This window comes from Lithobates pipiens, unplaced genomic scaffold (genome assembly GCF_037356315.1).
Source record: "Lithobates pipiens isolate NorthernLeopardFrog02 unplaced genomic scaffold, aLitPip1_a1.2 Scaffold_30, whole genome shotgun sequence".
In the NCBI taxonomy this organism is placed as follows: Eukaryota; Metazoa; Chordata; class Amphibia; order Anura; family Ranidae; genus Lithobates; species Lithobates pipiens.
The window spans coordinates 136580113-136606423 of NW_027507791.1; the positions used below are offsets into that span (position 1 = coordinate 136580113).

A 26311-nucleotide genomic window follows, 5' to 3' on the forward strand; every position below is an offset into this window, starting at 1 on the left:
TGGGGGAGTTTGAGGTGCCCATCCAAATACGCAAAGCATAACATCTTTCGGAATCCGCTGTTTAGAAACAGATTCAACGTAGGTAGTTACTGTGTCCCAGTAGCTTGCTATGGCAGGGCAGTCCCATAGACGATGGAGTAGAGTGGGGCGAGGTGAAGAGCACCATGGATATATTTTCAAGTTCATATTGCTGTTATCATTGTACATGGGGTAGTAGGCCCTGTGAATTATCTTAAATTGTGTTTCACGCCACGTTTCGGAGAGTGTGAGTTTACGTATTTGCCGGTAGCCATCCATAATTTTAGTAGGGAGATCGTCATCCCCTAGTAGGGTCGCCCATTTCTGGAAAGGTGTGAGATGGTATTTATCCGAATGGTATTGAATGAGGCAAGAGTAAAGGTTGGAAATGGAATATTCCCCCGAGTTCAACACAGTGTCAATGAAGGACTGCTGGAAAGGATTCGTCTGGGGCCCATATTGCGAGCTCAAGTAGTCAATTAGCTGGTTATAGTAGAAAACATGGGTCGGAGGTAGCGAGAATTCCTGAGACAGGGTCTCAAACGACTTAAACTCACGATGATCTGCTTGATATAAAGCTTTCGTGGAGATGAGTCCCTTGAGTTTCCATTGTGAGTATGTGCCGTGCAAAGTGGAAGGGATGAACATAGGGTTTCCTTGAATGGGCAGAAAACTTGAGATGGTTGTTGGTAGTCCTAATAACTTGCGTATTTCCCTCCATGCAATGTTGGTGTCTCTGATAAGCAGATTAGATTTAAGATGAGGCGGCAGAGTATGTAGGTTGGAGTGAAGGACTGCTGCCAATGTGTAAGGAGAAGCCATAGCCCCCTCTAAATGTACATTACAATACCTAGAGGTGCCCGAAAGCCAGTCTAGACCCTGCCTTAACAAACATGCAAGGTTATAAAAACGAACATTGGGTAAACCCGCACCCCCCTCAGCCTTCGGGAGGCATAATTTAGGTAAAGCTATGCGCGCTCTCTTACCCGACCATATAAAGGTAGACAGTGCCCTGTATAGCTTCTGGATATCTGCGTGTTTTAGCAGGAGGGGTATGGTCTGCAAGGGGTACAACAGTCTGGCAAAAGATATCATTTTAAACAAATGGCATCTCCCGAAGAGTGAGATAGGCAGGGTCGCCCATAGTTCCAGTTCCCTAACAATCCTAGACAAAAGCGGGGGGTAGTTAAGCCCATATAATGAAGCCAGTTCACGACCTATGTGTATCCCTAGATACGTGATATGGCTTTTGGCCAATGTGAATGGGGACCGGTGTATCCATTTGGGAACCAGTCTAGGATTCAAAGATAGGATCTCACTTTTGTCAAAGTTTATCCGAAAACCTGAGCACCCGTGAAAGGCATTAAAAATTTCCTGCAACTTGGTAAAGTCGGACATGGGGTCAGTGGTAAACAACAATATGTCGTCCGCAAATAACGCTGAACGTAAAGTCTGCAGTCCTATCGGTAAGCCACTGATCCCATCTCGCGAATTCAGCAGCCTGGAGAGGGGTTCGATCGCCAGGTTGAATAATAAGGGCGAGAGCGGACAGCCCTGCCTAGTCCCTTTAGATAAGGGTATCGAGTCTGAAATAAAATCAGGTGTAACCAAGCGAGCTGTGGGAGACAGGTACATCTGTTTGAGAAAAAAAGGGGCCTTGAAAGCCAAACTGTGCCAATACTCTAAACAGCCAAGATAAACTCACATTATGGAAGGCTTTTTCTGCGTCTAAGGAAATTATTGCTACATCTTGAGTGGGGTGGGTTTTGGCATAGTGAAGGGCTAGGAGTACTTTACGTATATTAAGTGTAGCTGAGCGCCCAGTGACAAAGCCTGATTGTGCGGGGTGAAGTATGGCGGGGAGTATAGTGGCCAATCTAATAGCAATTATTTTAGATAAAATTTTAGAGTCCACATTGATTAGGGAAATAGGGCGATAGGAACCCGGCATAGTGGGATCCTTACCGTTCTTTGAAATAAGTTTTATGAAGGCTTGTGAACCCGTAGGCATATAGAGTCCCCCCTTCCACATGTCTGCATAAACAAGGTGAAGAGTGTCCGGTATATAATCTAATGTGGATTTATAAAATTCCGCAGTATAACCATCCGGCCCTGGTGCTTTAGCGGTGGACAGCAATGTGATGGTACGTTTAACATCATCTAGGGTAATGGGGGCATTAAGCATTGCAAGTTGTTCCTCCCGTAGCGTTGGTAGTTGCATCTTAGACAAGAAAGCGTCCGCTTTAGTAATGTCAGTGGGGTCAGCGTCATATAGAGTCTTATAATAAGTGGTGAGAATGGCATTGATCTTGTCTTTGTCAGAGGTCACGGATCCATCCGAGTCTCTCATAGTAAGAATGCGAGTGGGTCGTCTAGGCCCAGCGCATAGTTTAGCCAAAAGTTTGCCCGCTTTATTTCCGAACCTATGGAAATATAACTTAGAATAGGCCAGTCGTGCCGTTTTTTGTTGCTCTGCCCAGATGTCAAATGCCCTCTTAGCTTGAGTCCAGCTTCGGATGTTTTCGGTTGTACGACTCACAAGCAGACGCTCGTGGGCCATACGAAGCGTATGGCTGGCATTGGTATATTGGCTCCTATGGTGTTTTCTCAGTTGTGTAGTATAAGAAATAATCTTTCCTCGCAAAAAGGCTTTACCCGTTTCCCAAAACAAGGTAGGATTAGAGATATGGGCATTATTAGTGGTGGCATAGTCAGTCCAGGCAGTCCGCAGCATGTCTTGAAAGTCAGGGTTGTCAGCTAGGTAGGAAGGAAATCTCCATGTCTTTGGTGCAGATGGGGACATTGTCCGTGATAGATGTATCACTATAGGGCTGTGGTCCGAGATCCTAGCATCTAGGATTTCCGAGTCAGGTAGGGAGGGTATCAGGGAGGGGGAAGCAAAGAAGTAATCTATACGTGAAAATGATTGATGCGGCGGGGAGAAAAAGGTGTATTCCTGGCTAGTCGGGTGTTGTAACCTCCACACATCAGTAAAATGAATGGACGACATGGCTTGAGCCAGTGGGGTGGGTTTGGGGGTTGAGGTAGTGCAGGGTGGCGCACAGTGAGAACTAGTCTTAGAACGATCAGTTACGGTGGACATTACAGAGTTAAAGTCCCCCCCGACCAGGTGCCTAGATTCAGGGGCTGCGAGTATCCAACGGATCACATCTTGAAAGAAGGGGGTACCCGGCGACTTGGGGGCATAAACGTTAGTGATGGCCATGGGGTTAGAGTCTACCATTATCTGTATAGTCACCATGCGGCCCTCATTGTCTGCTTTTACCGCCGTAAATTCATGGTGTAAGGTTTTATGCAATAATATGGCAACTCCAGCCTTGCCTCCAACTGCTGGGGAGCCATATACCGCACCCACCCACAACTTACGCAATCTTTGCAGATCATCCGCCGTGAGGTGTGTCTCCTGCAACAGAGCTACGTCTGCTCGGAGGCGTTTCAGGTGTCTCAGAACAGCCATACGTTTACATGGCGATCTAAGCCCCTTGACATTCCAGGAGATAACGTTTAAGTGACGCCCACTACCTGCAGAAGCCATTTAAAAGTTAGATAAATGTAAATCATTGTGGGTGTAATAGGGGTGATCCTGTTGTGATGCAAGGTTCGCATGCAACAGTGCTCCCTAATAGAGACTGCAATCCCCAAGGGTGCTACAACTACTATACTTAAGAAGAACAGTAACTGGCATATGGTCATATAGGCTACAAATCTTAACACAACTAAAGTACAGAACATAAGAAACAATATGTCCACAATTAGGCACTTTCCTTTTTTCCACATGAGGCACAGTCTCGGCTATCAGCCCTGTCCCGCCCCCAGGCAAAAAAAAAAAAAAAAGAGTATGTGAGGACGGGTAGAACCAAGTATCCCATCGAGGAGATAGTAATGAAACCAATAGAGGGACGAGTAATAGCATCCCCGGTTCCAGAGAGGTCTCATGCATCAGTGATAGACGTCCATCACGGTGAGAAAAAATACAGGGTATGAAAGCCGAGTTGAAGGCCGTAGCCAAGGCAATATTAACCTCAAGTAACATATTATAAAGAACTAATACAAAAACCTTACGTAGCAGTTAATAGCTACAAAGTGTACCAGAAGGGCAGGCCCAACGGATCATAACGGGACATGCACAGTCAAACTATCAGCTACCAGCAGCATGGTGGTAGGTCATCCGACCCCAAGGAAGCTGGAGGGAGAAGGAGGGAAATTCAAAAGAAAATGAAAACTGCTGTCCCTCATTCCCTGACAAACTAAAACAAGGTAAGTGCACCATGATGAATCAGCGGTGTCCTGAGCGATCGTCCTTGGGTGTAACTCTGATGCGTTTAGATGGTGGGTTAGTGGGGCTGCGTTGATGTTTAGGAGGTACAGCAGCTCTATTTGCAGACTGAGGAGATGCGCTGTCAGCCGCGTGAGAGTGTTCCATGTCCGTGCCCATGGAATCAACAAATGTTTCTGCTTCCTCTGGTGTAATAAAAGTGAGCTGTTCCCCAGTCGGTGTTTGGAGGCGCAGTGTGGCCGGATAGGACAAGGAGAATTTAATGTGAGTATTGTAGAGTGCTGTGCAGACTGGAGAGAAGGCTTTGCGTCGGTTCATTACCTCCACCGAGTAGTCGGCAAATAACAGTAGCTTTGCCCCATCTACTGTCAGGGAACGAGAGCTGCGATATTTCTGCATAATGGCTGTTTTGTCAGCATACTTCAAGTACTTAACTATGACATGTCGAGGTTTGGCACATGTATCCGACGGTTGGCCAATACGATGGGCCCGTTCGATCGTGCAAGGCGTGCGGAGGCCCAACTGTTCGGGGATTAGCTTGGCACAGATAGTGGGGAGTTGAGCGGAGTTTACCGATTCTGGGAGACCAATGATACGAACGTTATTTCTTCTCGATCGGTTTTCCAAATTGTCGATCTTTTCCCACATCTCTTTATGCGTGTGGAGAATCCTGGCAATCATTGCCGAAGATCCGGCCGTTTCATCCTCGAGCGCTGAGATACGTTCTTCCGTATGTTGCAGCCTTTGTCCCTGGGCCTGCACTTCCAGATGAAGCTGTTCCAGCCCTCTGTGTACCGCAGCGTCCACGGTAGCTGTGAGTGTGGGTCCCAACAAGAGAACCACAGCTTGTGCTATCCCCTCCGGGGATGTAGGGTCAGCTTGGGTGGGCGTTGGTGGAGTCAGGGATCCCTGAATCTGTGAGGCCTGCTCGTGTGAGGGCGGCCCGGCCGCCATGTTGGCAGCGTGTGTCTCCGCCGCTGAAGGGATGCCCGCCGAAGCCGCCTTGGCGTACGACCGCTCCACATAGCGATCCATGATGGCTCACCCGTCCTCCGAGGTTACGGTGAGCCTCCCCGGTGCCTGAGCTGGCGTTTTTAGGCAGATTAGGCGAGGAGGGACGCGGGAGCTAATGGCGATCACCTCCTCCTCATGTGGCGCCGGAACCGGAAGTCTATACCTGGTTTTGAGCAAGCTTTCCTCTCCCCCCTCCCCGACTCCACGGCGATCCACAATCACCAGATAGCGCACAGAGCAAAAGAAGACCGCCAGGAGAACCTTGGGAGAGAGGAGAGTCCCCCCAGCACAAGAAAGAGAAGCGGGAAGAGAGAAAAAGCAATACCAAAAAGCAGAGGGGTAAGGGCTATTACCTAGAACCACAACTAGTCTGCTTATGGAGAGATCCCCAACTTCTGTAGCCAAGAACCCCATAACCTCAAAAACTTCTTATTATTACCCTGTTTAATAAAGAAAACCCTCTCATTACATATTGTGGTTTTTATACTTGCTAGCCAAGTTTCGACTAACGGGCCGGAGTGCAACTGCCATTGTTGGGCGATTAATTTTCTAGCTTGAAAGAGACATCTAATAACTTGAGTGGTAGCATCTTTAGAAATTGTGCGTCCCTCAGGTATTGCCAATAGACAAGTCATGGCCGTTGCTAGTAATTTTAAATTAAAAATTCTGTTGATCTGATCTATAACCTGCGTCCAATACCTAAATAATTTTGGACATCGCCAAAGCATGTGGATAAAGTCTCCAGTTAATCCACATCTAGGACAGTGATCATTATTTTTCCAGCCCAATTTAAACATCTTCTTAGGGGTATAATACACCCGATAAAAAAAATAAAGGTGGGAAGCTTTCTGGGAGGGGGAAACTGACACCCTAGTTCCCTGCTCCATTATCCGCTCCCATTCGGGATTGGACAATGGACCTACATCGCTCTCCCATCTTCTTCTATTTTTAGACGGGCCTTCACGATCTAACGTTTTAACTGCAAATCTGGAATACAGGTAGGAAATCAAACCCTTGAGTGTGACCAGAGACATGATTTGTGAGAGCTCAGGAATCTGGACCCACTTCACCGTTTGGGATCCAAATTGTGAGTGGATAGCGTGTCTAACCTGGAGATATTTATAAAATGAACGATTTGGCAATGAAAAATCAAGCTTTAGGTTGGCGAATGATTTGATGTCTGGACCCTGAAACATTTGAATTAATTGATTTATCCCTTGATTGGCCCAGTCCCTACATCTTTCCACTTTAGCTAGCTCAGCTAAATTCCTATTATCCCATAAGGGAGCCAGTGTAGATATCCCCTGATATCCTAATAAAGCCTTAACTGATTTCCAAAGTTTAACAATCTGATTTATCGTTGGACAGCGTATAACAAATGAGTTTACCTCGAGGGCCACCATAAGTATGTTATGTGGGCATCCCAACATCATTAGGCGATGGCAAGGCGAACCCTCATATAATCCTCCTCCTCCTGCTAAATGCTGCAACTGCGCCGCTAAATAATAAAGTCTAGGATGTGGAACCGCCATCCCCCCTTCTTCCGGCGGTAGCTGCAATATCCGTAGGCTAATCCTAGACGGCCCTTTTCTCCATATAAGAACTCTAAATAGAGATTCTATTCTCTTAAACCACCTAGGGCCTATCCAAATCGGCGAGTTGTGGAGAAGGTATAAAATTTGGGGAAGCCATATCATCTTAACCCTTTCATGACTAAGCCTATTTTTGGAATTTGGTGTTTACAAGTTAAAATCCATATTTTTTGCTAGAAAATTACTTGGAACCCCCAAACATTATATATATTTTTTTAGCAGAGGCTCTAGAGAATAAAACGGCTATTGTTGCAATATTTTATGTCACACGGTATTTGCGCTGTTGTGTTTTAAACGCAACTTTTTGGGAAAAGGGACACTTTCATGAATAAAAAACAAACAAAACAGTAAAATTAGCCCAATTTTTTTGCGAAATGTGAAAGATAATGTTACGCCGAGTAAATAGATACCAAACATGTCACACTTTATAATTGCGCGCACTTGTAGATTGACGACAAAGTACGGTACCTAAAAATCTCAATAGGCGACGCTTTAAAAATTTTTTACGGTTACCAGGTTAGCGTTACAGAGGAGGTCTACTGCTAGAATTATTCCTCTCGCTCTGACGATCGCGGCGATACCTCACATGTGTGATTTGAACACCGTTTACATACGCGGGCGCGACTTCCGTATGCGTTTTCTTTGCTTCGCGAGCTCGCGGGGATGGCGGGCGCTTTGAAATTTTTTTTTTTATTTTTTTATTTATTTTATTTATTTTTAAATGACTAAATTGTTTAAAAAAAAAAAAAAAAAATTTGATCACTTTTATTGCTGTCACAAGGAATGTAAACATCCCTTGTGACAGTAATAGGTAGTGACAGGTACTCTTTATGGAGGGATCGGGGGTCTAAAAGACCCCCCACCCCTCCTTTACACTTCAATGTATTCAGATCGCCGAAAACGGCGATTCTGAATACCGGATATTTTTTTAAAACCGGCGCCATTGGCAGCCGAGTAAACGGGAAGTGACGTCATGACGTCGCTTCCGTGTTTACGATGAGGAGACTGGAACGAAGCCGATTACGGCTTCGTTCCAGTTCCTCCCCAGCAGCCAGAGCCGACGGATCTCTAATCGGTGCTCCCGATCGAGCAGGAGCACCGGTAACAGCGGCGAGAGGCGGCGGGAGGGGGGGACGTCCCCTCCCGCTCCTCCGGCATAACAGCCGAGCGGCTTTTAGCCGCATCGGTTGTTATGCCTGGATAGCCAATCGCCTGCTGTAAAAAACGGTACCGGGATGATGCCTGCAGGTGCGGGCATCATCCCGGTATAACCCCCGGAAGCCGAGTACGCAGATGTGCGTACGCTCGGCGGGAAAGGGTTAACCAAATTGCAGCGACCCGCCATCGAAAAAGGGGGAGGCGGCTCCATATATATAAATTTAGATTTTCGCTATTGGGTTAGTCTACAGCAATTTTATCCATTTGACAAAATTTGTTCCAAACCCAAATCTGGCAAGAACCGCAAACAAGTACTCCACTCAAGGCTATCAAATGCCTTGGCTGCATCCAGGGCCAATATGGTCCTGGAGCCTCCATTGTCTACCGGTAACTGAGTATTGAGATGAGCTCTGCGTATGTTAATACTGGTAGACCTATTTGGAATAAATCCCGACTGGTCAGAGTGGATAATCTTATGAATGCACCTTTTTAAACGTGTTGCTAATATTTTAGCTAAAATCTTGACGTCAGTGCATAAAAGCGAAATCGGATGATACGAAACAGGATCCAAAGGGTCTTTACCCTCCTTGGGGACAACCACTATAGTGGCTTCCAACATCGAAGAAGGCAGCGTCCCAGCTGTCAGGGCCTGACTCAACGTCTTCAGGAGCTCTGGCAGCAGGACCTCGCCATATCTTTTATAGACCTCAATGGGAAACCAATCAGGTCCTGGTGATTTTAGGTTGGGCATATCAGCCACAGCTTTTCGAAGTTCATCGATAGTAATTGGAGCCTCCAAAGACATAGTCTTCTACTGATAACATTAGGATATTAATATTGCGCAAGAAAACAGCCGTCCTGCCCCCGTCTCTACCCCTCTGGGATTTATATAGAGAGCTATAGTAATGGTGGAATATAGTACTGATCATTGAAGGTTCAGAAGTAATCTCTCCTTGTGGGGTCCTAACTGCCAATACCATTGAGGGAGCGGTATTTGCCTTAACCAATAAAGACAATATCCGGACCACTTTTTCTCCTTCCCCAAAGTTCACTTGTCTCTGAAATATACTTCTGTTATCCATCTTTCTCCTGATAATCATCTTATATTCTTGCTGCTTGCCCAACCATACCTTCTGTGTAGATTGAGTTGGATTGATAATATACTGCTGTTCTGCCGCTAATACAGTTTTCCTAGCTTCCTCCTCCCCATTCTTCATCTCCGCTTTAATTCTGGCAATACGCTGGATAAAGAGTCCTCTTAAAAAAGCTTTTAATGAGTCCCATATCACTCCCGCCGATGCCGTACCATCATTTATATCAATAAACTCTTTCAATTCAGATATTAGTCGATCTGGATCGGTCAATATCTCTAACCATGAGGGATCAATTTTCCATTGCCCGAAATGCTTCTTTTTCCCAACAATAAGAGTCAAAGTTAAAGGAGAGTGGTCTGATACGCCCCGCGGGCCATATTCTACAGCATCTACCAAAGCCAAAGCGTGGCTATTCACCAGGGCCATATCAAGTCTGGATAGCATAGAAAAAGACGTTGAGAAGCAGGAGTCTTGCCGCTCCAGCGGATGCCGAGTGCGCCACGAGTCACATAGGCCCACTTCATGTAAGAAGCGAGATAATCTCGTCTTATCCCGTGCTACTATTGTATTTACTATTGGAAATCTATCTAAAGACATATCCAAAACTTCGTTAAAGTCCCCTACTGCAATAACGGGGATATCAGGTTTATCTATTATGAATGATATTAATTTGTGTAGAATCTCAAACTTAAATGGGGGTGGATCATATATGTTTGCTATCACATATGGGTTATTTTCAATACGACAATATAGGAAGATATAACGACCCTTAGCATCTATGCGACTGTTATAACAGGAAAACAAGACCTCCTTGTCAATCAAAATGCTCACCCCTCTTGCATATGTTGAGAATACCGAATGAAATTGGGTTTGGAACTTTCGACCTCGGAGAAGCGAAGCAGTCTCCCCAGTCAGATGTGTCTCTTGCAGACACAGCAAACCGGGCCCCTTGCCCTCTAATGCCGATAATACCACGGCTCTCTTGGATCTCCCAAACCTCGCACATTCCATGATACTACACTAATTCTTTTCGTCTGCATCTCGTCTTAATAATCTATAAATCAGGCGGATTGAAGAAAAAGGAAAAAAAGAGAAAAAAAAAAAAAATATATATATATATATATATATATATAAAAAAAGAGAAGGAGAAAAAAAAAGAACAAATAGAAAATCAACCCTTATCCTTAAAATTATCAACGTGCCATACCCACTTACATGATTTAAAGTGATTGTGGTTCTTTGCCCCCCAAATGTGGTATATCCCTCCTATAAAGTAGATCCTCGTACTTGTGTATATGTGTATTGGTTCATCATTTCCCACCCTAACCCTCCCACCTTCTATAGGTAGATCCACCCCCCCATCCCTCCCACCTTGCCTAACATGGCTTCCCCCTAGGGGTACGCCCGTGACCTTCTTACCACTCACGCAACACTTGCTACCATCATTCCTAATTGACACTACACTCAAAAAACGAGCCCATAGCCGGGAGCACAGCTGCCCCCCTCCACACACACCTACTTGCATTCCTTTTATCCCAATCCCTCACCGTCCAACCCCCCCTGGTGCTTTTATTAGTGTAATAAACGTGTACATTTTTAATATATCATACCATACCCCCATCTCACCCCCCTCGCCCCCCACATAGCAAGTTGTAAACAAGTTATAAACAAATTATAAATTATAAGCAATCTAATTTTTTAATCGACAAGCCAACCCAAACTTTATAGACTTATAACTCTTTTTTGTTTTCTTCAAGCCATTGGGCTGCCTCCTTCGGTGTATTAAACAAAAAAAGTCCTGCCGAGAGCTATAACCCTCAGGCGAGCTGGATAGAGGAGAGCATAGTCTATCTTATACTTTATCATGCCACGCTTGACTGGAATAAATTCGGCTCTCCGTTTCTGGAGATCAGGCGAGAAGTCAGGATATAAAGAGACCCTGGCTCCCTCAAACCTAATGTCACCCCTCACCCTGGCTTCTCGTAGTAAAGAAACTTTATCTTGATAGTTAAGAATTTTGATCATTATAGGCCTGGGATGGTCCCCCGTTTGGCGAACCCTTGCAGGGGCCCGATGTGCACGTTTGATTGCAAATAAGGGGCTAAGTACAGTAGCCCCAAATAGGTTCCGGAACCACCCCTCAAGAAATCCAATCAAATTAGTGCCCTCGCAATGCTCAGGGAGACCTATCATCCTGATATTTCTACGGTTCCTGTTCTCCATCTCGTCTAGTTTAGTGACTTGAGAGTTAATTATACTTTTGAGCGATTCAACTTCATGCTTTACAGGGGTCAGCTCATCCTCAATCGCGCCTACGCGTTCCTCAAGATCAGAAGTCCTTAATAGGGTCCTGTTAAATTCCTGTCTCATGGATAATAATTCCTCTTTAATAGATCTTAGCTGACTATCAAAGCTAGATATTGAGTCTTTGCATTCTTTAATCGCATTAAGTATGTCTCTTAGTGTAGGCTCCCCCTCTAGCATAGCAGGTGTAGGTATAGAGATGCTGGCTGGTATTGGAGTTGTATCCATGTTTATTATGGCCGTTGCAGTTTTACCTCCCCCTATTCCCTTACTACCACCGAGCTTAACAACTGATGGAGTGGGGGGGTTTCTCGAGGGGTGGCCTTGACTTTTTCTATCTAAAGAAGAATTTTTGAAAACTTTGTTCTGGATAGTTGTTTGCTGAGTACCTGATTTAGAAGGTGAGACTGGGCTTGGGTGAGCATATCTCTCCAATTTTGCAGCTGCCGCTAGCGCCATATGATTGGTTTTATCTTTAGCGGAGCGGGTAATTTGAGACCCCTCTGAAAGTGGCTGCTCTTCAGGAGATCTTTTTCTAGACATGGTTAAATAACCACTTAAAGAGGAAGTAAACCCTTTCAAACCACTTTGACCTGTAGGTCCAAGCAATATCTCCTAAACCTATATGGTTTAGGAGATATTTGCCCGAAAATGGGCACCGCTGTCTACGGCGCATGCGCCGTAGACAGCGGCGCGCAGGCGCACTAAATGCGGCAAGTCCAAGAATGAATTTGCCTAATTTGTCGACTCCCGTGCGCATGCGCGGGAGTGACGGCTTCGCCGAATGGCAGCGGCGGAGCTGCGAGACGCGACTCCCGTGCGCATGCGCGGGAGTGACGTCATCGCGGCTTCGCCGCTGTGATTAGTCGGAGCTGCGAGACGCCACCAGCAAGATGGATGCGGCGGACTACAGGGGACAGCGGCGACTTCGCTGGCTCCTGTGTCAGGTAAGTGACACATAATGAGCTACTATGCGATGCATAGTAGTCCATTATGCTTTACCTTTGCAGGGAAAAAAAGAGGAAGTAAACCCATCAGGGTTTACTTCCTCTTTAAAGATCTCTCTTTAAATAATGTTTAAGCCTCCCTTTCACGCCAAGGCCAAGGTACCCTAATCCGCCAGAATCCACTCCTCTCGCCCTATTCCCAGCATATACACCCAGCTTTCGATATACACTGTCTTCTCCCAGTGGTCTGCCCCCGTCTATAGCAAAGAAGAGCGGGGGGAAGGAGAGAAAAAAAAAGGGGGGGGGCAGAAGGCGGGACCGTATATCCGATAATATTAAAGGCTAGAAGGCAATCAGCCTGAGTTAATTTAATCGCAAAAAAGGGGAAGAGAGGTATATGGGGACCAGTTAGAATAGGGCTTGAGAACCAAGGCAGAAGAGCTGCTATGTAGGGAGGAGCATAACCTATGGGATCGTTTAGGCGTGTAGACGAAAACCACTACTCAGATCTGTACAGATAACCCCCCAACACCCAAACCTCAAGCCAAACTAACTCAGCGGCGGGAAGCCAAATAAACAATAAAGGCAGATGAGTCTTAAATGTGCAAATAAGCAGCAGCGCAGTCCATATGAAATAGTAAAATCTAAACGTTCCGACACTTTAGCTAACAAAAGTCAGTACTATAACTCCCTTTCTAGGAATCCAGAAGAAGCAGTCAGTTAAAAGACATTAATGCCATACTTCACTCCTCACAGACTCCAGAGAGATGATCTATCCAAAACATAGGTTAGCCAAGTCTTCCACTTGAGGCAGTATGGAGGAGCAGCAGCCGTATCTCTCACATAGGCTGCAACAACTCACCAACCACGGACCGAATCACCTCCCGCAGTCACGCCAGGTTCTCCATTCGTCCTGCCGGCGGCACAGAGCACTCTCCCATACGGGGCACCGAAGCATATGTACCGGACGGCAGCGCCCTCATCCCGCTGACTCACCGGTCCCCAGGAACACGGGAATGGAGGAAACGAGGAGTGAGGAGAAGTGGAGAGAGGACGGACAAAAGCACTGTAGTGCGCTCCACCACCGCGTCAGGCGGCCGAACGGCGATTGCAGAAAAAGGTCAGGGAGAGAAGTGAGCCACTCCGGGGAGCGCGGTCATAGCAGAGCAGAGGGAGGGGAACGGCCGCCGACTCTCACACATCTTCCCAGCTACCACAATTCCGCACTAGTCACGCCCCCCGCCCGTTCTGTCATTTTCAGATGACGCTGACCAGGACCGTTCAGACAGTCAGGATGATTCCCCGCCTGGGTCCGTGCGCGATAAAGCGCTTGTTGGAGCACTTATCACAGCTGTGCGTGATGCCCTGAAAATTCAGGATACAGCAGATCCCTCTGCTTATGTAGTGGTCCCTTTTGGGTCCCATAAGCCAGCCCGTACACCTAAGGTGTTTCCATATCTAACTTATTTTGATAAGTTCATATACAAGGAATGGGGTCGACCGCAACTGACCTTTTCGGTCCCCAAATACATAGTTTCATAGTTAGTAAGGTTGAATAAAGACACCAGTCCATCCAGTTCAACTTGAGTGAGTGTCTACCCCTATCCCTGTACATTGCACACTCACATTGGTCCCTACCCTCAAGGAGCCCACAATCCAAAGTCCCCATTCATATACTAGGGCCAATTTTGGACAGAAGCCAATTAACCTAGCTGCATGTCTTTGGAGTGTGGGAGGAAACCAGAGTACCTGGAGGAAACCCACGCAGGCACAGGGAGAACATGCGAACTCCAGGCAGGTAGTGTCGTGGTTGGGATTCGAACCAGCAACCCTTTTTACTGCTAGGTGAGAGTGCTAACCACTACACCACTGTGCCGCCCATAAATACATACATGACGGTGCATTATTCCTTTGAGGAGAGCCTTCTCAAAAAGTGGTCGCCTCCTCCGGTCATGGACCCCCCAGTATCCAGGTTAAACAAAGTAACCACAATTCTGGTAGAGAGGACTCCTGCCTTTAAGGATCCCACGGACAGGAAGGCCGAAGCAGTGGCTCGTTCCTTGTTTACGGTTGTAGGGTCAGCAATGCGACCAGTACTGGCATCCGCAGTTGTCACAGACACTTACTGATTGGGCAAAACTTTTGCACCGTGAATTGGGGGAGCAACAGGCTTTCCCTGTCTGCGTGGAACTAGCAGACCAGTTAATGCAAGGCCTTAAGTACGTTTGTGACGCGGCCCTGGATACTCTCCCTGTTATCCAGGGCTTCAGTGTCAGCTGTGGTGCTGAGGTGCCTGATTTGGCTAAAATGGTGGTCGGCTGACCAGGCATCTAAAAAAGCCCTGACGGATTTACCCTTCCTTGGCGAGCGGCTCTTTGGAGCCTCGTTGGATGACATTATTAAAAATGCCACAGGTGGTAAGAGTACGCTACTCCCACAGACCAAGAAGGCTAAAGAGCCACGCCGTAGCCAAGGGCCCTCATTTTCCGCTCACAATCGGCTTTTTCGTCTGCCCAGGGCTTCAGCTAAACGTCCCCAGCCCGACAGGATGAACTCTGAACATCAAAAACGTCCCTGGAACCGCAAGCCTAACAAGCCTGCAAGCAAAGTGCTACCTCATGAAGGTTTGCCCCTGCCCGCAACATGGGTGGGGGTCGCCTTCGAGAGTTTGCAGCCCGGTGGGCCTCTTGGTTGTCCGACCAATGGGTCTGTGATCGGATTTCCTCTTGCTATAAGATAGAGTTCCTCTCTTGGCCACAGATTCTTCCCCTCCAGCATTCCCGTAGTCCCGGCTCGTTGGGAGGCCCTGATGGGGGCAGTAAGGGACCTGCTGAGCCGCGTGGGGATAGTACCTTTTCCCGGAGCCGGAAAGATTCCAGGGGTTCTACTCCAATCTGTTTGTAGTCCCCAAAAAGGAAGGGATACGTCAAATCTTGGACCTAAAAGCCCTCAATTACTTTGTAAAAGTACAGAGGTTCAGAATGGAATCAGTTTGCTCAGTAGTCACTGCACTCCATCTAGGGGACTCCCTGGCATCTTTGGACATCCAGGATGCGTACCTGCACATACCCATATGCCTTCGGCAATTTGCAGTTGGGGAAGCCCACTACCAGTTTGTGGCTCTCCCCTTTGGCTTGGCTTCATCCCCCTGAGTCTTTACCAAGGTATTGGCTCCTGTTTTGGCGTTGCTGCGACAACGCGGGATCGCGATCATAGGTTACCTAGACAATCTCTTGAAGAGAGCATCTTCCTCCTCAGAATTAGAGAAGGATGTGGCGATCACCATGCAGACCCTGCAGGAATTTGGGTGGCTGTTAAACCTAAAAAAGTCGGTGATCGTACCGAGTCAGTGCTTGGAGTAAATAGGCTTACTGCTGGACTCCATGGAAGCGAGAGTTTCTCTTATATTCACCGACCAAAACAGGCATCAGCCGATGCACAGACGTCTACCTTGTAGAACTTGGTAAACGTATGGACAGACGACCAGGTCGCCGCCTTACACACCTGAGCGACAGATGCTTGGTGTCGGAAGGCCCAAGATGTTCCTATTACTCTCGTAGAGTGGGCCGTGACTGGAAAGGGAGGCACCTGCCCCTTCAGGGCGTAGGCTTGGACTACAATCTTTCTGAACCACTTGGAAATGGTGGCCGACGAGACTGCCATACCCTTCTTTGGACCAGCCACCGAAAAACAAACAGCGAGTCTGACTTCCAAAAGGGAGCCATGGCAGACAAGTACACCTTCAGAGCCCTAACCACATCGAGAGCGTGAAGGGCCACCTCCTTGGGGTGCTTCGGCTTAGGACACAACAATGGTAATACAATGTCCTCATTGATATGAAAAGCCAAAACCACCTTCGGTAGAAAGGACGGTTGCAGACGCAACACCACCCCGGGGCGGGACTAAAGTTCTGTGTATTGTGTTACAATTTTTGCCTAGTTCTCCAATTGGCAGGCTAACAAACCCATTTAGTTATAGAGAGGAGCTGTGTCGGTCGGTGAATTACAGAGAAAAGGATTTTACAGTGAGTACAAAAATCCTATTTATTCTCCCTTTAGACAACCTGCAAACTCTGAGCCATGGTAAATCTGCTGATGAACCGCAGGTGGTCATCGCTACACTTCTGCATGCGAGTCCTGGGGCTCATGGTGGCCTCCAAGGCAGTACCATATGCCCAGTTTCACACCAGAGTCTTGCAGAAGGAGATCTTGACGAAATGGGACAAATCTCCGTTGTCCCTGGATCGGCAGATTCAGGTGAGCCAGTTAATCAGGGACTCCCTGCACTGGTGGCTGAGGTCCCCGTCACTTCGGTCCGGGAAGTCGTTCTTACCACTACATTGGATAGTGATCACAACGGATGCCAGCCTAACTGGCTGGGGTGGAGTAATGGGAGTTCAGTCGACCCAGGGCCTCTGGTCGGAGGAGGAATCCAAGTTGTCGATCAGTGTGCTCGAGCTGCGAGCGATTAAGGCTATGCCTCTCCACATGGTTGATAAGACTTCGAGGGCGTCCGATCAGAATCCAGTCAGGCAACACCACGGCGGTGCCATATGTCAATCACCATGGAGGAACAAGAAGCTTGGCCACCGCACGGGAGGTCGCTCACATCCTTCAGTGGGCAGAGCGACATGTACCGGCCCTATCGGCCATTTACATCCCGGGAGTGGAGAACTGGCAGGCGGACTATCTAAGTAATTCTGATTGCCCCAGAGTGGCCCTAGCGTCCCTGGTACGCAGACCTAGTGCACCTGGTGGCAGACGCTCCATGGCGACTGCCGTTACGAGAGGACCTTCTGTCTCAATGTCCGATTCTCCACCCTGCTTTACCATCACTGGTTTTAACGGCATGCCAGGTGTTGAGGAACCGGGGTCTTTCGGACTCGGTGATTCCAACTATGCTGCGAGCACGGAAATCTTCTTCTCGGCAGATATATAATCGTACCTGGAAGGCCTACATCTCCATGTGTGAGGAGAAAGGATTGCGTACGTGCTCCTTTTCTATATCCAGGATCCTGCACCATTAAGGGACAAATATCAGCTTTGGCTGTTTTTTTTTTGTTTTTTTTAGCGACCCTTGGCATCTCACTCTCTAGTGAGCACTTTTGTTCAAGGGGTCTAACATTGTAGTTCCTCCGGTGCGTCCGCCGTTACCCCCGTGGAATCTGAACCTGGTGTTATTGGCACGTCAGAAATCGCCTTTTGAAAATATCAGAGAGATCCCTCTGTTGACCCTTTTCTTAGAAAATGGTCTTTCTAGTGGCCATTACATCGGCCAGGAGGGTTTTGGAACTGGTTGCCTTGTCTTGCAAGTCATCCTATCTGGTTAACCACAAGGATAAAGTGGTGTTGCGTCCGCAACCTTCTTTTCTGACGAAGGTGGTTTCGGCGTTCTACATCAATGAAGACATTGGTTACCATCTCTGTATCCTAAAGAGGTGGCCCTCCATTCCCTGGACGTGGTCCGGGCTCTGAGGGTGTATTTGTCTGCTACGGCTCCCTTTCGGAAGTCAGATTCCTTGTTTGTTTTGGTGGCTGGTCCGAAAAAAGGCATTCCGGTCTCTTCGGCCACCATTTCCAGGTGGATCAGACAGATTGTAGTGCAGGCATACACCTTGAAGGGACAGGTGCCCCCCTTTCTGGTCATGGTCCATTCCACCAGGGCAATTTAACATCTTGGGCCTTCCGACATCAAGCGTCTGTCGTTCAAGTGTGTAATGCGGCGACTTGGTCGTCTGTTCACACCTTTACTAAATTCTACAAGGTAGATGTCTGTGCATCGGCTGATGCCTGTTTTGGCCGCAAAGTTTTGCAGGCGACCGTGTAAAAAAAAAAATCTGGGTTTTTGGTAAGTAAGTAGTTTTGAGGTGATTTTTGAGGTGGTGACTCCCAGATTGAGGAGCACTTTTGTGGGAAAAAAAGTTCTCTGCTGTTCCCACACGCTGTTTTTTTGTGGGTGAAGTTTTATACTGGTTCCCACATGCCATTGTGGGTGAAGTTTTATGCTGTTTCCCACCCCTCGTTTTGGCACTGCTTGGGGACATCCCGATGGTCTAAGAAAGGAGCTGCGTCAGTCGGTGAACGTAAGAGAAAATAGGATTTTTGGTACTCACCGTAAAATCCATTTCTCTGTAGTTCACCAACTGACACAGCACCCTCCCCTCCTATTTTTTACGTTATACTGCTTGTTGACGTACTGAAGCTGCAGTAGCAGGCTGGGGGTTGTTACCTAAGGGACCGCCCCTTGGGTGGAACTAGAAGGTTCTAGTTTTGTTATAACATGTTAACATGTTCTGCCTAGTCCTCTCCTGAAGGTGGCGTAACAACCCGATGGTCTAAGAAAGGAGCTGTGTCAGTCGGTGAACTACAGAGAAAAGGATTTTACGGTGAGTACAAAAAATCCTATTTTTCTTTTCATGTTATAATCCTTTTCATGCTATGTTATAACCTCCTATTATAATCTTCAACTATTCATCATTTACTTCTAACGTTTGTTTGCACATACCGGTCCATCCATCTTTCTTTTTAGTTTTTAATAAGGAACCTGTATTAAGGCATTTGAGATGCTCTCTCGTCATATTTAACCACTTTCCACCCACCATATAGTAAAATAACGTCGGCAAAGTGGTTGTGTTATCCTGACCGGGCGTCATATGACTTCTTTCAGGATAACAAGCAGCTGCGTGCCCCCAGTCAGTCTGACACATCGCAACACACCGATCTAGGTAAAGAGTCTCTGACTGAGACTCTTTACCACATGATCAGCCGTGTCCAATCATGGCTGATCAAAGTGTAAACAGGAAGAGCCGTTGATCAGCTTTTCCTCACTCGCGTCTGTCAGACGCGAGTAGAGGAAAGCCGATCAGCTGCTCCTCTGACAGGGGGGTCTGTGCCGATTATCAGTGCAGCCTCTCCAGGATGCCCACCACTAGTCACCACCAGGTATGCCACCCATGGCCGCCAGGGATAACAATCAGTGCCCACAATGGATGCCTGCCAATTAGTGATGTACATCAGTGCCACCTATCAGTGCCCATCCGTGCCACCTATCAGTGCCCAGCCATGCTGCCTTTCAGTGCCCATCAGTGTTGTCTTTCAGTGCCTCCTATGTGTACTCATCAGTGCTGTATATCATTGCCACCTATCAGTGCCGCATATTAGTGCCCATCATCAGTGCCACCTCATCGGTGCCATCAGTACAGCCCCATCAGTGAAAGAGAAAACATACTTATTTACAAAGTTTTGTAACAGAAACAAAAACTTTTTTTTTTAAATTGTGTACCCATCAGTTCTGCATATTAGTGCCCATCATCAGTGCCACCTCATTGGTACCCGTCATTGCTGCCTTATCGGTGCTGTCAGTGCAGCCTCATCAGTGCCCATCAGTCAAGGAGAAAACTTACTTATCTACAAAGTTATGTAACAAACAAAAAAAAGCATTTTTTTTTTTTTTTTTTAATTTTCAGTCTTTTTCTTATTTGTTTAGCAGAAAATAAAAATCCCAGAGGTGATAAAATACCACCAAAATAAAGCTCTATTTGTGGGAACAAAATGATAAAAATTTTGTTTGGGTACAGTGTAGCATGGCCGCGCAATTGTCATTCAAAGTGCGACAGTGCTTAAAAAGCTGAAAATTGGTCTGGGCAGGAAGGTGTATAAATGTCCTGTATTTAAGTGGTTAGTGGTTGGTTCCTTTAAATCTATCAGGAAATATTGTGTATTGTCAAATCCCATCGGCTTGAGCACGGGTGAGCCATATAAGACTGAAAGGTCCAGTAACCAATTAGATCTGGGGAAAAGGCAGAAGCTTTGAAACGCGTCATCTGACACGTCCCGACATCTCTTCCGATTTCCGGACTTCCCGAGTGCACTTCACACTGGTTTGTACACCGCGAGGAAGGAACCGGCTGGCTTTCCCAAACATCCTTGCTGTCACACCGCTGCAGCCCGTTGCACTATTTTGCACCCAGTTCCGAACTCCTACAGTGACCACGGACATTCTTTGGAGTTACATGCCTGTTTTTAACAGACATTATGTGAGTAGTCATTTGGCTGATATTTTATTTCCTTTCATACTCCACTTAGTCTTGTGCGCCTTGTCCTTTTTACATTGTTTTGCAGAGACTGCTTCACTTCCACTTCCTTTACAGTAATCCATTGGACTTATGAACTTTCTTGGACACTTTTTAATAAAAAATTTTACATTCTTACATACAGTATTTATTCCTATTTACAATTTATGATCGTTTCTAATTGTATGGCCCTCCTCTTATAATGTTTTATATGCCCCAATCCTTGCGCCATCTTTTCTTACGTATCTGGGATTAAAAGTACACTTTCTGTCTTTGCAGATGACACCAAACTATACAGTGGAATAACATCCTTACAGGATGTCTCCAATTTACAAGCTGACCTCAATGTACTGTCTAATTGGGCAACTAATGGCGCGTACACATGATCGGACTTTCTGGCACACTTGGTCCAGCGGGCCAGAATACGTCGGACAATTCGATCGTGTGTGGGCTCTAGCGGACTTTTTTTTCCCCAAAAGTCTGGCGGACCTAGAAATAAAACATGTTTCAAATCTATCCGATGGACTCAATCTGACGGACTAAAAATCGGGAAAACCGTTCGTCTGTGTGCTAGTCCGATGGACATAATACAATGCAAGGGCAGCTACTGGCTATTGAACTTCCTTGTTTAGTCTGTGGTTTCCAAAGCGAGCAAAGCCCTTTCTTGTATTAGGAGAGGTATGGACTCCAGAGAGCGAGATATCATTTTGCTCCTGTACAAATTAATTAGTAAGATTTCATCTGAAATATGCAGCTCAGTTTGGGCACCAGTTCTCAAAAATCGGAGAACTGGAGAAAGTGCAGATAGCTGCCATAACCCCAAGATTTTTTTCAACGGCAGGCGGTCCGCTTTAAGATAAAAATGGTCTCCGTGGCAGATTCACCACAAGATCACTTTTATCGGTGGTGGAAGAGGTGCCCATCCCCCTCCCGCCACGCCTCGGTCGTCTCCGCAGCTTACCGGATTTGTCAGCGGTGGAGATGATCCGATCCTATCCCCTGATAGGCAGGAAGTCGAGTGAGGGAATAATGGCCCCCACTCGACTCCATACCATTGGATGACGGCAGCGATGTCAAACGTAACTTTCACCCAATGGCCTTAAAAGGGACAATTCTTTTTTTTTTTACCCCAGATCTCACATTAAATTATTGTTTACATTCCTTGTAAAAGGAATACAAGTGATCCAGTGTAAAAATAAAGTAGTAAAATAAATTAGGAATTTTTTTTTAAAGCGCTCATTCCTCCTAGCTTGCGTGCAGAAGGAATAAAAGTGATCCAAGTGCTCATTCCTCCTAGCTTGCGTGCAGAAGGAATAAAAGTGATCCAATTTTTTTTTTTAAAGGACAGTGTAAAAATAAAAAAGAAGTAGTAAAATAAATTAGGATTTTTTTTTTTAAAGCGCTCATTCCTTCTAGCTTGCACGCAGAAGTGAGCAAATATGTAAGTTACTCCCACATATAAAAACGGTGTTCAATCGACATGTAAGGTATTGCCATGATCGTTAGAGCGAGAAAAATAATTCTAGCACTAGACCTCCTCTAACTCAAAACTGGTAACCTGTAAAAAAAAATACAATGCAGAGTCAACGAAGGCCTGCTAGGGGAGCAATGAATAAGGTAAGTATAAGGCTATGTACACACAGTAGGATTTTCCGACAAGAAAACCGTCGATTTTTTCCAAAGGATGTTGGCTCAAACTTGTCTTGCATACACACGGTCACACAAATGTTTTTGTAAATTCTGAACGTCAAGAACGCGGTGACATACAACACGTATGACGAGCCAAGAAAATTAAGTTCGGTAGTCAGTGCGACTCTTCTTGATTCCTAGAATGTGTGGACTTTTGTGCGTCGGAATTGTGTATCGGAATTTCCAACAACAAGTCTTGTCGTTAAATTTGAGAACCTGCTCTCAAACATTTGTTGGCGACAACAAATGTTCTATGAAACGTTCACTAACACCACACCTACTGAATGCTGCTAAAGTGCTCATCCCTGCAATTTGGGGACAATCTGCTCCACCTTCTCTGGAAAATTGGATAAAGGCAGTAGAAAATACCGGCCTCATGGAAGAACTCGCCTATATAGCCAGAGACCAGCTGGAGCGTCATTCCGCAATCTGGGCCCCATGAATGGAATTTAAAAGGTCCGGGTACAGTACAGGGATATTATGATTGTAGCTCCCAGATCCGTACAACAAACTTCCTCCTCATAACCATGTTATTCATGGGTGCGTAGGGGTAGATTTGGATTTAACCTAATGCATTGTTACACTATGTAGCCTACGGTATGTTGCCCACTGAATAACATCGACTACCTGCATCTCTCCTTCCCTCCTACGATACTCTACTTTTCCCCCCTTCCCTTTGTTCCTTTCTTTCTTTATCTTTCCTAGTCCCCCCCTCAAAGTGTTTACCAACTGTTTAGTTATTTTGCTACACAATGTGCATTTATATACTGCACGCCCTCTCAGACTCAGGTGGAAGTACAAAATTGCATGCTGTTTTTCATGCACTTGGGTGTCCCTGAGTTTATTGGATATTGTACTTGATATACTTGCATGTTTCGACTGTTGCTTTAAGTTTTTGTATACTCCTTTCTTGTTAGATTAATAAACAAATATTAAACAAGAAAAAAACAAATGTTCTATGGAGCATACACGTGGTCAAACTTTTCGACAACAAGCTCACATCTAACATTTGTTGTCGGTAAATCGGGTGTACGGCCCATTCGTTTTTTCTGTTCCCCATAGACAAAAATTAGCATAAAACCTTAGCAGTGAGGGAAACACTCACTGCAAGGATCAGTTTTTATTTTACCCAGCGTTGAGCTTTAGGCTACTTTCACAGTGAGGCGCTTTGCAGGTGCTATAGTGCTAAAAATAGTGCCTGCAAAGTCGCTCAATTCACTCCAAGGGCTTTCACATTGGAGCGGTGCACTTGCAGGATGGTCAAAAAAGTCCTGCAAGCCGCATCTTTGCAGCGCTATATTCACCGCTCCTAAAGCTCCCCTTCCATTGAAAACAATGGGGCAGCGCTGCAAACTCGCCAGCAAAGCGCCGCTGCAGCAATGCTTTACAGGGGCGATTTTAACCCTTATTTGGCTGCTAGCGGGGCTTAAAACCTCCCCGCTCACGGCTGAATAGCACCGCTAAAACTACGGTAAAGTGGCACTAAAAATAGCCCCAGTGTGAAAGTAGCCTTAAGGTAAAAACGGAAACAACTCAAATGACATGCTCCCTGAGAATACACTGTTCTTTCCCTTAATTATGGGAGTATGCATCATGCGTGCATTTGTGATTTCCAGTATAAGTTAGCTGTATTTTGATTTCTTTCAAAAGAAACCTAAAAAGAATCATGGTTGACGTCACAGAATTTCTCTGTTAATCGCACTGCAGGAGCATTGTGATAGAGTGCTCAGCTATGGAGTGCTCTTATTATTAAGGAACAGCTGTGGTCTAGGACTAAGCCTGAAAAATAAGTTGAATTGTTTCTTGGCTTTGTGTGCACTGCGGCTGTTACTGATATCTGGTGGTGCCAACACTGATTGTAGCCTGGACCCGCGAAGAGCAGCTGCCATTTTAAAAACACGGTAGAATAAAAAACTTCTAAACCTGCGTCATTCCTGGGACTTGAAGATTTCAAAAAAGAAAAATCCACTTTGTTTAAAAAAATAAATATATCTATATATGATTGCTATACAAGCTCCATTTGTTATTCAGTTCTGTGTAAAATCATCACGGTAAATCAGTCTGCAGCCATCTTTGTTTAACCACTTCAATATCAGGCACTTTCTACCCTTCCTGCCCAGGACAATTTTCAGCTTTCAGCGTTGTCACTTTTTGAATGAAAATTGTGCGGTCATGCTACACTGTACCCAAACAAACGTTCTTATTATTTTGTTCCCATGAATAGAGCTTTCCTTTGGTGGTATTTGATCACCCTCCGGGGTTTTTTTTTTTTTTCTGCAAAACAAATTAAAAAAAGAGCTAAAATAAAAAAAAGTTTTTCTTTGTTTCTGTTATAAAATGTTGTAAATAAGTAAGTTTTCTCCTTCACTGATGGGCAATGAGGAGGCTTCACTGACGAGCACTGACAAGGTGGCACTGATGGGCATTGATAGGCAGCACTGATGGGCACTTATGGATGGCACTGATAGGTGGCACTGGCAGGCATTGCTGATGGGCACTGAGTGGCATCATGTCTGGGAACTGACTGGTATACCTGGTGGTCAAGGGTGGCATACCTGGTGGCGATCCATGATCTGCATTCCCTGGTGGTCCTGGGTGGGTATCCATGTGCTGGAATGCGCCGCCCCCCAAGCAGCTCTGTGAGCTCCTGAGAACGGAGTTTTTTTTTTTGTATGTATGCACAAATGTTTTGACTTTCATTTCTATTTTAAACAGAATGGGTTGTTTTACAGGGTGAAGGTTCACATATACTTTAAGTTGTCACATTGTCAGCACAGTTATAGAAATAGTACTCATACATAGAACATGACACATCACAAAAACGTTACAATGAGGTATACAGAACCGCAAAAAAATATCAGGTATGAACTTAACTTGCCTAAACACGAAACATGAACTTAAGGCCCCTTTCACACATGCGAACATTATGTCCGTATTTCATCCATCTGTTTGCGGATGAAATACGGACATACATGCATTCCTATGGGATAGTGGGTGTCTGCGGATGAACATCCGCAGACACCCGCTATCCTCTGCCTCCGCAATTGTCCGATTCTGCAGACGGAGGAAAATCCTATTTTTCTATCCCTCTGCAGAGCGGATCGGATGAACACGGACAGACGGTCCATGCTCATCCGATCCCCCATAGAGGAGAGCAGAGAGCTGACAGGGCGGTCCCTGTACAATGTGCAGAGACCGCCCTGTCCGCCGCCGGCTCAGCGGGGACAACGGAGCGATCCCCGCTGAGCAAGCGGATCATCACGGGGCGGATCATTACTGATCCGTCCCGTGTGAAAGGGGCCTAACTGACTAAATATACACGATTCCCATGTGTCAAAACCTCAAGTGCACTAAGCGTAAGACCTACAACATGTATAAAGTATTTGTTAACTAAATGAGGTAGGGCCGCTTATTGATCAACATGACAATAGGGGGTAGAGATATATACAACCCATGCTGAAGTAGGACTGAGGCATTAGAGGTGGTGGGGTGCATGGAGGATAAACAATAAAGAAATATGGGCCAATTTGTTAGACGGTTGGCAAAGAGGGGGTAAGGGGGTGGAGAGGAGGAAGAGGGAGGGGGTAAGATATAATAGATATCGCTGCTTCTCGAGAGGACCCCAGGTGGAAAGAAAAGTTATTGCTGCCTGAGAGCGTGATGACCATTTATGAATGGTTGAAAACGTTATAATCATGCTCCCATGACTTTTATGTTTATGTTGGGGGTGATTGAATGAATGAATGAGTAACTTGTATAGCGCTAGCTATGCAAACTGAATTGCCTCAGGGCGCTTTTGCCGCCGGTATCCATCTGTGGTGTAGCACGGTCCTTTACCCCATAGGGTGCTGATGCGCTTACAAACACATACACATATTTTTTTTTTGGCCAATTTGTTTTTTCATAATTGTGCAGTAGTACCAAGGTAAAATCAAACTTCTTTAACCTCAGGTGGAACTGGAGTAAAACGTAAGCTCATATATTTTCTGTGTAAAGAAGGTGGTTTAGGGTTCTGGGCATGCAGGCTCCAGAGTGTTGGGTGCAATAAATTTAGCCCTGGTTATATAAATAAATAAATAAATAAATGAATAATAAAACGTCATGTGGCTTTTTTTTTCCAATCTTTT

The 26311-nt window shown here is 46.0% G+C and overlaps 1 protein-coding gene across 6 annotated transcripts in view; it reads left to right on the forward strand.

The window, feature by feature from the left end:
• LOC143943247 (protein-L-isoaspartate(D-aspartate) O-methyltransferase-like) overlaps positions 1-26311 on the forward strand; it is a 325651-nt gene that overhangs the window by 198192 nt on the left and 101148 nt on the right. The window lies entirely within an intron of this gene.